Raw genomic sequence first — 13,213 nt, forward strand, 5'->3', positions numbered from 1 at the left:
TGTGTCCCTGTGTATTCTATCCCCTACTGCCACCAACAGACTTCATCCATTCATACAGCTTTTACTTCTCACAGTATCAATTCTAACTTCTATTTCCATCTCCAGTCCCACATTTTTAACTTCCTTTTGAATAACCCTATCTGCATGTCCACCTTCCAATATAAACTTAATATATCCAACCCAAACTCAATTAGTTGCTCCCATTTCACTCTTCCCATGGAAGCTTTTCTTTTAATTTTAGCAGATAATTAAAAATAGATAAAATAAAAAAATAAATTAATATAAAAATATAAAAATATATAAATAAAAATATATAAATATATATAAATATATAAATAAAAATATAAAATATAAAAAATCACAGATAATTAAAATTTAGAGCTGGGAGTGTATGTAGCTCAGTGATAGAGTGCTTGACTAGTATGGATGAGTTTTTGCATTTGATCTATAGCAACACACACACACACACACACACACACACACACAATGTTTAAGCCTGGCATGGTGGCTCACCTATAATCCCAATAAATGGGAAGCTGAGATGAAAAGATCACATGCTCAAGGCCAGCTTCATCAACTCAGCAAGACCCTGTTTCAAAGTAAAATAAACCTGGGAGTATAGCTAAATGGTAGAACTCCCCTAGGTTCAATCCTCAGTACCAAAAAAAGAAAATGTAAAATGCAATGAGTTGCTATTCATAGGACTGCGAGAGGACACAGGAATCTATCAAGGAACCAGCAAAGGAGCTAGAGGTGAGCATGTCCTTGAATGACTTTGATATATAAAAGAAAAGCTGAACATCTTATAATACTGCAGGAAATGCAGGACTCTTTCCAATAAACATCAATTTAATTCAATTAGTTTTTAATAAGTCCTTTGACTTCCTAATCCATCAACAAGCTGTGCTCCTAGGCTCCCAGTATTCCACTTTACTTCCTAAATTTCCACAATTTCCTAGGAAATTGTGCACTTGACCGTCTGCAGGCACACTGAACCTCTTGACTGGGTGATTCCTGTAACAGTAAACAAATCGTGAAGAATTACCACCCTCCACATATCTCAGTACTTGAGCATGGTTTCAGTTCTGCAACAAACTATGAAAGGTGGTCAACAGCTAGCAGGGAGAGATTGCTAGCATAACCCCTGTGGAATATTCCATCGTTGCCTTGAAAGAACAAACAAAAAACAAGGCAGCATCCTTGCCAGATTTTGCCACCAATTATTTTAGTCTCAGCAGTAATTTGCATATATATTGACTGAGATTCATCAGTACTTTAGTGGGCCTGGATTCTTAGAGTCAGGATGCCACAAGTTACAATAGAATGACAGGGGAAGCTGAAGTGATCTGTTGCCTGAATAATAGAATAGAACCTGTTGCCTGATTCTAAATATAAGTATCCTCTGATGTTAAAAATAAACAATAAAATTTGGTAAAATCTGGTAACAGAAAGCTCACCAACAGTCATTTGCTTTCCTGTTTATCAACTACATATACTTTAATCTTCATATCTTAACTTTATTATAAAAATTTTCAAAAAAATACCCATCACCAAAGATATAACAACTATAAAATTTTCAAAATTTATTTCATCTATTTTTGTCTGACATTTAAATCTTAATTGCATCCATGTGCTTTCCTAAAAGATAAGGATATTTTTCTACATAAATAATATATTATTACTGTACCTAACCAAATTAAAAAATAATATCACCAACAATAACATGTTTTTAGTATTCCATCCATATATAAAGTCAGATAATTTCCCCCAAATGCTTTTTACAGTTGCTAGGTTCATATTAGGATTTAAAGTCCACCTGTTACATTTATGTTTTACCTCTAAAGTCTATTTATATTCAGACTCATATTTTTTGTGGTAATGGGATGGAACTCAGGGTCATTTATCTCCAAGCTACAACGATAGCCCTATGTTTTATTTCTAATTTTGAAACAGGATCTCACTGAGTTGCAAAGGGCCTCACTCAGTAGCTGAGGCTGTCCACGACCATGATCCTCCTGTCTCGGTCTCCAAATGCTGGGATTACAAGTGTGCGCCACCACACCTGGCTCCTTTCATACTCGTACTTTTCAGTGTCAATATTTTTTTAATTTTTTATAAAAAGTAGATTGGTTTGGGAAGAACAGTTTTTGATGTATTACTTAAATATACCTAGATGTTGAAATTAGAATTTAAGTTGACAAAGTCTGCTTTAAAGCAAGGGTTATTGAAGAAAGAGCTGTAATTTTTTATTACTATGTCTATAGTTTCTTACAAGATCGTTGAATGTCAAATCTTTCACTTATATACATGATTATAACAATGAATTATTGTCTGAAAATGACAATAGGACCTACTAATCTATAAATAAACTTATATCACACCATAGTATATATAAAATAAAAGGTTAGAAGCCAGGTGTGGTGGCGCATGCTTGTAATCTCAGCATTTGGGAGGCTGAGACCGGAGAATTGTGCTTCACAACCAGCCTCAGCTACTTAGTGAGGCCCTCCACAACTCAGTGAGACCCTGTTTCAAAATAAAGAATAAAAAATAGGTCTGGGGGTGTAGCTTGGCGGTAGAATGCCTCTGGGTTATACCCCTAGTACCACACAAAAAAAGTAAATAAATAAAAGATCAGAAGCAATTCTATTATATGAAGAATTTTTCTTAACCATGCATCACCAGAGACTGTTAAAAAAAAAAAGTGGTAATATAGCCGGGAGTGGTGGCGCACACTTGTAATCCCTGCGCTTGAAAGGCAGAGACAGGAGGATCGCGCAGGTTCGAAGCCAGCCTTGCTGGCTTAAGAGACCCTGTTTCCAAATTTTAAAAAAATATAAAATAGGTCTGGAAGTGTAGCCTGGAAGTAGAAGGGTTTCCAGGAACCCTAGTACCACAAAAAAAGAAATGTAGTAATATAAAAATCAAAATATTCATCTACTACATTTGATTTAGGAAAGTTGATGCATTGGAGGAACTTCCTTATTCAAAGTGAATACCTTTTTTGAATTTTTCATAAAGTATCTTACAGGTGCCGGGCATGGTGGCACACCCGTGTAATCCCAGCATTCAGAGACTGAGACAGGAGAGGAGGATCATGGTCGAGGACAGCCTCAGCTACTTAGTGAAGCCCTTTGCAACTCAGTAAGACCCTTTTCCGAAATAAAGAATAAAAAATAAGGCTGTGGGTGTAGCTGGGAGATAGAATGCCCCTGGGTTCAAACCCTAATACAGCAAAAATTTTAAAAAAAATTAAAAATAAAGTATCTTACAGAAATGAGTGTTTAAAAGGCAGTTAAAATTACAAAATGTTAGTTGGGCATGGTGGCACACGTCTTTAATCCCAATACAAGGGAAACTGAGACAAGAGGATCACAGGTTCGAGACCAGCATCAGCAACTTAGTGAGGCCCTCTGCAACTTAGTGAGACCTGTTTAAAAAAAAAAAAAACACAGTCTAGGGGTGCAGCTCAAAGGTAGGATGCCCATGGGCTCAATTTCCAATACCACAAACACACATACACAACATTACAAAAGCTATCAATGCACATAAGGTAATTATTATTACCACCAGAAATAATTTTTTTTTACCTGAAAATTTACTTTCTTCTCGGAGAAAAAGAGGGGTAGCTAGGGAATAAGAGATAAGCATATATAACTTCTAAATGCAAATATCGCTCAACAGTTGTGACGACGGAATGTGTGTTCTGATAGTAGGAGTAGCAATTCAAAATTTGCAGTGAGACATGCAGTTTGCAGATACATCATAATTTTTATTTTACCAATCTAAGAAATTTAGTAATCCAAATCTTAATATCAGCAGAATTTCAGAGAATATTTTGGTTTATCAGTTCTATAAATTAATTTTCATGCTTGATCTTATGTAAGAGCCTTTTATGAAGTAAATTGTAATGTCCTCAAAACAATGTCTGCTTCAGTCACAGTTTGTGAATGCCACACATTGATCAAAACAATCACAAATTTTTAAAGAATATCAGGGAAAAGTTTAACTTGCAATCCAGCTAGTTTCTCTTCCATTTTGCCTTCTAGCAATTAACTCTCAAAAAATAATCACGAAAAAATGTAATCATGAAAAAATGTGATCATGAAGTCGGGTGTGGCAACACATGATTGCAGGCTCGAGGCCAGCCTCAGCAAATTAGTAAGACCCACTTCAAATAAAAAATAAAAGGGCTGGGGGAGTAACTCAGAGGTAGAATGCCTCTGGGTTCAATAGCCAGTACCAAAAAATATTAGGGGACTTACATTTTCTTATTTCAAAACTTACTGGAAGGCCTGGTAAGCAAAACAATGTGTTGCTGGCATACAGATAACATTTAGATCAATGAAATAGAATTGAGGGTCTAGAAACAAACCAGTACACCTATGGTCAATTGATTTTTGACAAGGGAACAAAACCATTCACTGGGGAAAGATAGTTTCTTCAATTGGATAATTACATTAAAAAGAATGAAGTTGAACTACTACCTCACACTATATAAAAATTTAAGCCCAAATGGATCAAAAGCCTAAATAGAAGAGCAGAAATTATAAAACACAAAAAACATAGGGTAAGTCTTCATGACTTTGGGTTTGACACTAATTCTTAAGACTGTCTCCAAAAGAATAAGCAACTAAAGAAAAATAGATAAATTGGATTTTATCAAAGTTAAAAACTTCAGTATATCAAAAGAAATTGTCAAATAGATGAAAACATACCATACAGAATGAGAGAAAAATTTTCACATCATACATCTGATAAAGACTCAGACTATATAAAGTGCACAATTTAACAACAAAAATACAAGCTCAGTTTTTTAAAAACCAATAAAATTGACATTTCTCCAAGCAATGTTCAAAATCCACATAATGATAGTATCATTCATTATTAAGGCAATGCAAATCAAAACCACATTTGACACATTTTAGATGACTGTAATTTTTCTGAAAAAGGGAAACAAGTGCAATAGCAAAGATATGAATAAATTAGAACCTTTGTAAATTATTAGTACAAACATAAAATGCCGCGAAAAAAAAAAAAGTGTTGCAGTTCTTCAGAAAGTTAAACACAATCCAAGCATGGTAGTGCACACTTGTAATCCCAGTACTTGAGAGACTGAGACAGGAGGATCACAGGTTCACGGCCAGCCTCAGCTATTTAGGCCCTCCACAATTCAGTGAGACCCTGTTTCAAAATAAAGAATAAAAATAGGGCCAAGGGTATAGCTCAGAGTTAGAATGCCCCTGGGTTCAATCACCAGTACCATAAAAAAAAAGTTAAACACATAAAATTTACATATGACCCAACAGTCATAATAAATTAAATATTGGAAAACAGGTACTCAAACAAAATTTGAATATGAATATTCGTAGTAGTTTATTCATAATAAGTAAGAATAACCAAATGCCCATCAACTTATTCATAGGTAACAAAATGTAATATAATACATTCATACAGTAGGACATTATTCAGCCATAAGAATGTTTGAGAATGGATGCACGCTACAACAAAAAACCTCAAAAACACCATGCTAGCGGAAGTTATATACAAAATGTCATACATTGTAGGATTACACCTATATGAAATATGAGTTTCACCTCAATTATAAAACCAAGGAAGAAGATCTCAAAATAATACTAAGAAAATTTAAACTTTTTGAGGTGGGAAGTGACAATACTTGACACTTAGGAAAGTATTTTTGCCAGAGTTCACTGGAGAAAGAAGCTACTTAAACCAGTGGCCAGCCTTTTATGATACGGTTTATGGTAATGAAAAGTGATTCTCTGTGTGTGGAGTTGAAGTGGAATTAGGATAATGGAATTAAGAGTAAGAGTGAAACTTCCCATATGTGCCTTTTCATGTAAACATGATTTTTCATGCTGAGTTTTTTGAGTTTTAAAATGTACATATTCCAAATATTGTATGGATATACTTATATTCCAAATGGAGATCCAGGGTAAGGCATAAAGCATTGGCAGTGACAGAGAGGCAAAGAAATGTGAGAGTCACATGACAGTGAATGGGTGCCTTGCTGTTTCAAAAAATAAAATAAAATTTGATTGCAAGCCAGGTGTGGTGCACGCTTGTAATCCCCACGCTTGGGAGGCAGAGACAGGAGGGTTGCACAGGTTTGAAGCCAGCCACGCTGGCTTAAGAGACCCTGTTTCCAAATAAAAATATAAAATAATAGGTCCGGGAGTGTAGCCCGAAGGTAGAAGGGTTTTCCGGAACCCCAGTACCACCAAAAAAAAAAAAAAAAAAATTAGATTGTAAGCTGGGCGTGGTGGTGCATAAAATCCCAGCATTTGGAAGGCTGAGACAGGAGGATCAGGGTTCTCAGACAGCCTCAGCTACTCAGTGAAGCCGTTTGAAACTCTGTGAGACCCTGTATCAAAATAAAGAATAATAATAAATAGGGCTGTGGGTGTGGCTCGGAGGTAGGATGCCCCTGGGTTCCATCTCCAGTACTGCAAAAAAAAATTTTTTTAATTAGATTGTATAAACTTAGAGTTCTGAAAATACTCAATATTTTATGAAAATAGTTAAAAGAATTTTCCAACTTTCTCAATTGTTCCTCAGTACTCTGAAAGTTTTCCACAGACTAGTGTTAGCCTCTGATTCTCTCAACTCCTTGTTTCTTAAGTTCATCTTTCCATCTTTAACTTAGGGTAATTCTAATTTCTTGCTATTACAATGTCTCAGTCAATAAACTTGTGCTTCAATTACTTCACAAATGCAGTCACAGCTACGTAACAGGTTTCCCAGGTGAACTTAATATAATTTTGATATATATTGTCCAATCGATTTTTATCTGACAATTATAACTTTTTCTTTGACCACAAGCCATGTGAAATATAGCTGTTATATACAGAAAACACTGATGTTTTCTAATGATAGGAAAGAAGTACCATCAAAGTATCATTTTGAATTATGTTTAGATGGAACATTCTTTTCATAATTGAAAGAGTCATTTGTTATTGTTGTTTTCTACACTATATGCAGTTATTTCCTTTGTGTGCCTTTATAATTGGGTTGTTCATTTTTCTCTTTCTAATTTCTAGGGGATTTTTATATACCCTTTGTCTCTGATAGAAGTTAGAAGTACTTTTTCCAAGGATTCTACTTTTCTATTGGATCTTTCTTGATCCTATACATATTATATATAAATTAGAAAATATAAAATTGTATTGCATATTAAATTAAGGATATACATATATTTGTACTCATATTATATATATATAATTATATATATATATATATATATATATATATATATATATTGTACACAAATATTCTATTTTCTCATTTTACAAATCCTGGATTTGAAGTCACAGTTAGGCTTTTTCTACATCAGGAGAGAAAGCCATCTGCTTGTTTTCTTTTAATACTTAAATGATTTTATATGTATATTATGTACATACTTCCATATTCTTCCATATTTCTGTTCTTGATCCATTTGGAACTTATCCTTACGTAAGATGCAAATCCAGCTTTATCTTAGTCTAGATAATTTTCAGTTACAGTAGTACCATGCTTTAAACCATCAAACTTTTTCTTAACTATTAATAATCTGAATAAATCTTCACATGTATTTGAGTCCATTTATTTTTTTCTATTTATTTATTTATTTATTTGGTGGTACTGGGGTTCCTGGAAGCCTTTCTACCTCCGGGCTACACTCCCAGACCTATTTTATACTTTTTTATTTTTGGAAACAGGGTCTCTTAAGCCAGCGGGGCTGGCTTCGAACCTGCGCGATCCTCCTGTCTCTGCCTCCCAAGCGCGGGGATTACAAGCGTGCGCCACCACGCCCGGCCTATTTGAGTCAATTTCTGAAATTCGTATTTTGTTATATTGACCTGTCTACGGGCAGACCCATTACTGCCTTGTTTTAAATATCAAAACCGCATTGTATATATCAATACCTAAAAGTTCAGCCTCCATCATTGCTCTTTCTTTCCACAGGCTGTTGTTTTATTACTTTCCCTTGTCAACTTTAAAATCAACTTCTTTAATTCCATAAAAATAATACATTGATATTTAAATTAGAATTCAGTTAAGTTCATACATTAACTTAGAATGACATCTTTATGATGTTGAATCTTACTATCCACATACATTGTATAACTTCTCAAAGGTTCAAGTCTTCTTTTGCTTCCTTCAGTATATTTAAAATTTTTCTTATTTCTAATTAATGTTTCCTAAGTATTTTATCTTTCCTTTTTGTGGCTACTGTAAACAAGAGCTTCTTTATCTCCATGTGGTCTAACAGGTTACTAATGAATATGTGACAACTACTGATTACCAGTTTATGTTATTATAGGTAGTAATTCTTCAGTCCTCCTCATTTAGGTGGGAAATTTTTATTGATTAAAGCTCCTATTTGTTTAGAGTAGTAATTAAACTCCTCACGATTTATCTTTCTATCATAATGTACGACTTTTTCATCCACCTCCCAGTCCAGCCCCTTTGGTTCGTTCACTTTTTCTGACTACCACACACTTTCATTCTAATGTAGTTTTAGTCTTTTCCATTTATCTAGAAATCATAGTTCCTTCCTTTCCCTGCTTTGCTATTATATGCAAAAGTCTGGTGTTTATCTTATAGGCTAATTTACTAATGGCATATCTATGACCCATCTAGCTTTTAAGTTCCTCACAGCCACCAAATGAATCTTTTTAGTTTTTATATTCCATTTGCATTTTGGATGAGTACCTAGAGCAAAGTAAATATTGGAATATTGGTTGGTACATAGATTTATAGGTAGATAGGAACCTCCCAAGTACTGGGATTACAAACGTGCACCACCATACCTGGCCTTTTTGTTTTGTTTGGTTTGGTTTTTTCTTCTTTTCTTTTGTAATACTGAGGATTGAACCCAGGAGCATTCTACTTTCAAGCTTTGCCCCAGCCCTTCTTATTTTTTGTTTTTGAAATGGAGTTTCACTAGATTGGTAAGAGAGATAGGTAGGTAGTTAAGAGATATAGAAGAAGAAGATGAAGATAGAAGATGATAGATGATAGATAGATAGATAGATAGATAGATAGATAGATAGATAGATAGACAGACAGGCATGCATGCAGACAGACACATATCATTAGTTTCTGGACATTAATGTTTTATAGACCAGTAACATTTCAATAAAATACTAGAAACAACCACAAAATTCTTAGGTTTTGTTTTTCCAGATCAGTATTTTAAAAAATCAGAAACTCTGGTCTTCTTATCTATCTTCATTTCACCTAAAAAAGATGTGTTAACCCAAAATTAGTAAGAAGAACATGAATCTTAAAGTATAGTTTTTTGTTTGTTTCGTAGTACTAGGAATTGAACCCAGGGGCATCTTATCTCTGAGCTACACTCCCAACCTTATTGTTTAATATTTTATTTTGAAACAGGGCCTCACTAAGTTGCAGAGTGCCACAAACCTCAGAGCCTTCTGTCTCAGCTTCCCAACTACTGGGATTACAAGTGTGCACCACTATGCCTGGCCTTTAGTTTTGTTTTTTCTTCTTTTCTTTTGTACTACTGAGAATTGAATTGACCCCAGGGGGAGTATTCTACCACCAAGCTTTGCTCCAGCCCCCCTCCTTTTTTTTTTTTTGGTGGTACTGGGGTTCCTGGAAACCCTTCTTCGGGCTACACTCCCAGACCTATTTTTTATGTTTTTATTTGGAAACAGGGTCTCTTAAGCCAGCAAAGCTGGCTTCGAACCAGTGCAATCCTCCTGTCTTCGCCTCCCAAGCCTGGGGATTACAAGTGTGCACACCACGCCCAGCTGCCCCAGCCCTTTTTATTTTTTGTTTTTGAAACGGAGTCTCACTAGGTTGTCTCAGCTTCCAAAGGCTGAGACATGTGCTATGCCTGGCTAAGCATAGTCCTGAGATAAGTTGGGTAGGAAGATGGCAGCAGCATAGTTTTGACCTTCTCGCTCCTTCTGAAAATCGTACAGATCTATAAGGATGGCAACAATATCAACTACAACAAAAAGTACAAACTACATCCTCAGCAAAACGACAGTGCAAAAATTGCAAGTTGCATTGAGTTGTGGTCAAAATATCTAGATCTGAAGAGTGAACCAAAGAAGACACATTGGTGCAGCCAGAGTGTTGGGAAGAATGGGAGAAGAGAGATCAGGTGGTGACCAATCAGAAACTGACTGAAGACACTCACTCCTAAAATGCTCCTGCCCTAGTAGGAAAGGTCAGGTGTAGCACTGAGCTGGTGCAGGGAGCAGTAACCGAGCACACAGAAAAAAAGTCTCAAAGAGGAAGGGTTCAAGGAGGACCTAAGGGGACCAAACTGAGCAGACAACAACAATGAAAACATTTTAAAATGGAAGAAGACAATTCCTCTGCTTCTCTTTAGTAACAACTCAAAGCCGTCACTAGTCTTACCCTTGTGAGAACCAAAGGCCCTGTTTTTTTTTTTTAAGAAAGCATTCATTTATGCATCACCCAAAGAGGTAAAATCTGAGATGAGCATCTGAAGAACCACCTTGCACACTCCCTCATGCAGCCAGAATCTTTAGCTTATGGTTAGTCTGGAAAATAAAAATTTTTAAAAACCCAATATATTCAAATACACATAAGCAGAGCATACAAACAAAGAAAATAAGAAAACAAAACATCAGAAAAAATGTTATCATAAGCAAGTGAAAATTAGAACTCAGAATTCCTAGATAAATGGAAAGGGAACAAACAAAATCAACTCTTGACTTCAATGATGAAGTTGAACAAGAATCAATCCAAGGAGAGAAGACTAACACTCCTTGTCAAAAGACAAATTTAGTTATAGATCTAATTGGCTCTTATTTGCAATTTATGAATGGGGTAGCCTCTATTCTACAAACTAGAATGTGAGCTCCTACTAGACAAGGAAGAGTGTGGGGACTTATAAGGTAGAGCAAGGAAACAGAAAAACAATAGGTGAATGGTTAACATCAGTTTACTTCGGGTTGCTTTTTTGTAAAGGTTAAAGCAGAGGGACTTCCTTTTCATATAGATCAAAACCATATAGACTGGAGCCTCCTATATTCAGGATAAACTAGTCTCTGCTCTCTTAGAGTTTCAGTTGTATTATATGGCTTTTAGCACAAGTGACTCCATCTTGCTCTGGTCTGGTCTCCTTGGTCCAAATGTAGAAACTCAGTCCTAAACAATGGCCTCCTGCACTTTCTTCTTAACATACTGAACATGTGATTAATCATGCATGGCACCAGAAAATCACCTGACAGATTGTGAAGAGTTTATTTGCTATTCGAATGTATCTCAGCTTTACTTAAAATTATTATTAGGCCGGGCGTGGTGGCGCATGCCTGTAATCCCCACGCTTGAGAGGCGGAGACAGGAGGATCGGGCAGGTTCAAAGCCAGCCGCGCTGGTTTAAGAGACCCTGTTTCCAAATAAAAATATAAAAAATAGGTCTGGGAATGTAGCCCGGAGGTAGAAGGGCTTTCAGGAACCCCAGTACCACACACAAAAATAATTAATTAATTAATTAAAATTATTATTAGTAATAATAATGATGATAATAAATGACCATTTAAAGGCTTTGAGAGGAGTAAGCTGATTTCACTCATGTTTTGGGATGATAACTTTAGTCTTGTGAGTAATAGATAAACCATAGATGTAAGAAAAAGGCCACAAGAAGATATGGGAAAATAGGAGTTTTTTTGGTGGGATTGTAAATTAGTACAACTACTTATCGAAATCAGTATGGCTCTTTTGCAAAAGAATCACCATATGACCCAGCTATACCCCTCCTCAGTATCTTTCCAAAAGAATTAAAGTCAGAATACTATAGTGATAGCTGGGCGTGGTGGCGCACGCTTGTAATCCCCGCGCTTAGGAGGCTGAGACTGGATGATCGCACAGGTTCGAAGCCAGCCTCAGCTACTTAGTGAGGCTCTCAGCAACTTAATGAGACCCTGTTTCCAAATAAAATATAAAATAAGCTGGGCATGGTGGCGCACGCTTGTAATCCCCGCGCTTGGGAGGTAGAGACAGGAAGTATCGTGCCTGTTCGAAGCCAGCCACGTACGCTGGCTTAGGAGACCCTGTTTCCAAATAAAAATGCAAAAATAGGTCTGGGAGTGTAGCCCGGAGGTAGAAGGGCTTCCAGGAACCCCAGTACCACCAAAAAAAAAACCACAAATAAAATATAAAATTGGTCTGGGAGTATAGCCTGGAGGTAGAAAGCCTCTGGGTTCCACCCACAGTACCACCAATAAATAAATAAATAAATAAAATACTATAGTGATACATGCATATCACTGTTCATAACAGCACATTTCGCAATAGTCAAATTATAGAGCCAACCTAGTGTCCATCAACAAATGAATGGATAGCGAAAATGTGGTATATAAACACAATGGAATTTTACTCAACAATAAAAAAGTTATGCAATTTTCAGGAAAATTAGTAGAACTAGAAAATATTATTCTAAGTGAGATAGTTAATCACAGAAACTCAAGGGTTGTATGTTTTTTCTTGTATGTGGAAGATAAAAAATAGAGGAAAAATGGACTTTAGATAGATGAGGAGAGCAGTAGAATAATGAAAGGAAACTGGGGAAGAGAGGTGGGGAGAAAAAAAGAAGAGTGAATGAAGAAACAGGAAAACAAGCTATGTCCATAAAAGGATGTCATCACTATCAATCTTACTAATATTTACAAAGCAGAGGGGAGTTAAGTGTGATCCAGAGAAAAGCACACTAAGTGGTGTGTGCATGTATACTTGTATCACATCAAACCTCACTATGGTATGCGTTACAATGCACCAAAAAAAGTATAAAAATTACATGTCAGTTAGAAATCCATTGTAAAATCTCTGTTGACCAATTCATGCATGAGTATCTATAATAGGTAGGGCACCTGTCAGGTCATGAAAACAGCAGTGAACCACACAGGGTCCCTGGTTACACTGGCCACAAAGAAAAACAAGCCAGGCAAGAGCAGAGGGAATGATGTTGGGGTGAAGAGGTTGATCAGATCTCTCAGAGGAGGGGCCACCAGCACTGAGACTTGAACATGAAGAACCAGTGAGGTGGTCTCCGGGAGAAGATGGACTTCAGATGAAGTCAACAGCTAGGAGTAAGCACTAAACAAATCCAACTGGAGACTCTCCACTGGTGAAGATAGTATTTAAACATATTTTGGTGCAAACAGAAGAACCAGAATGACAAACCTAAGAGCTGGGTGTGGAGGGGTTC

This window comes from Muscardinus avellanarius (genome assembly GCF_963383645.1).
Source record: "Muscardinus avellanarius genome assembly, chromosome: 6".
NCBI classification, from domain to species: Eukaryota; Metazoa; Chordata; class Mammalia; order Rodentia; family Gliridae; genus Muscardinus; species Muscardinus avellanarius.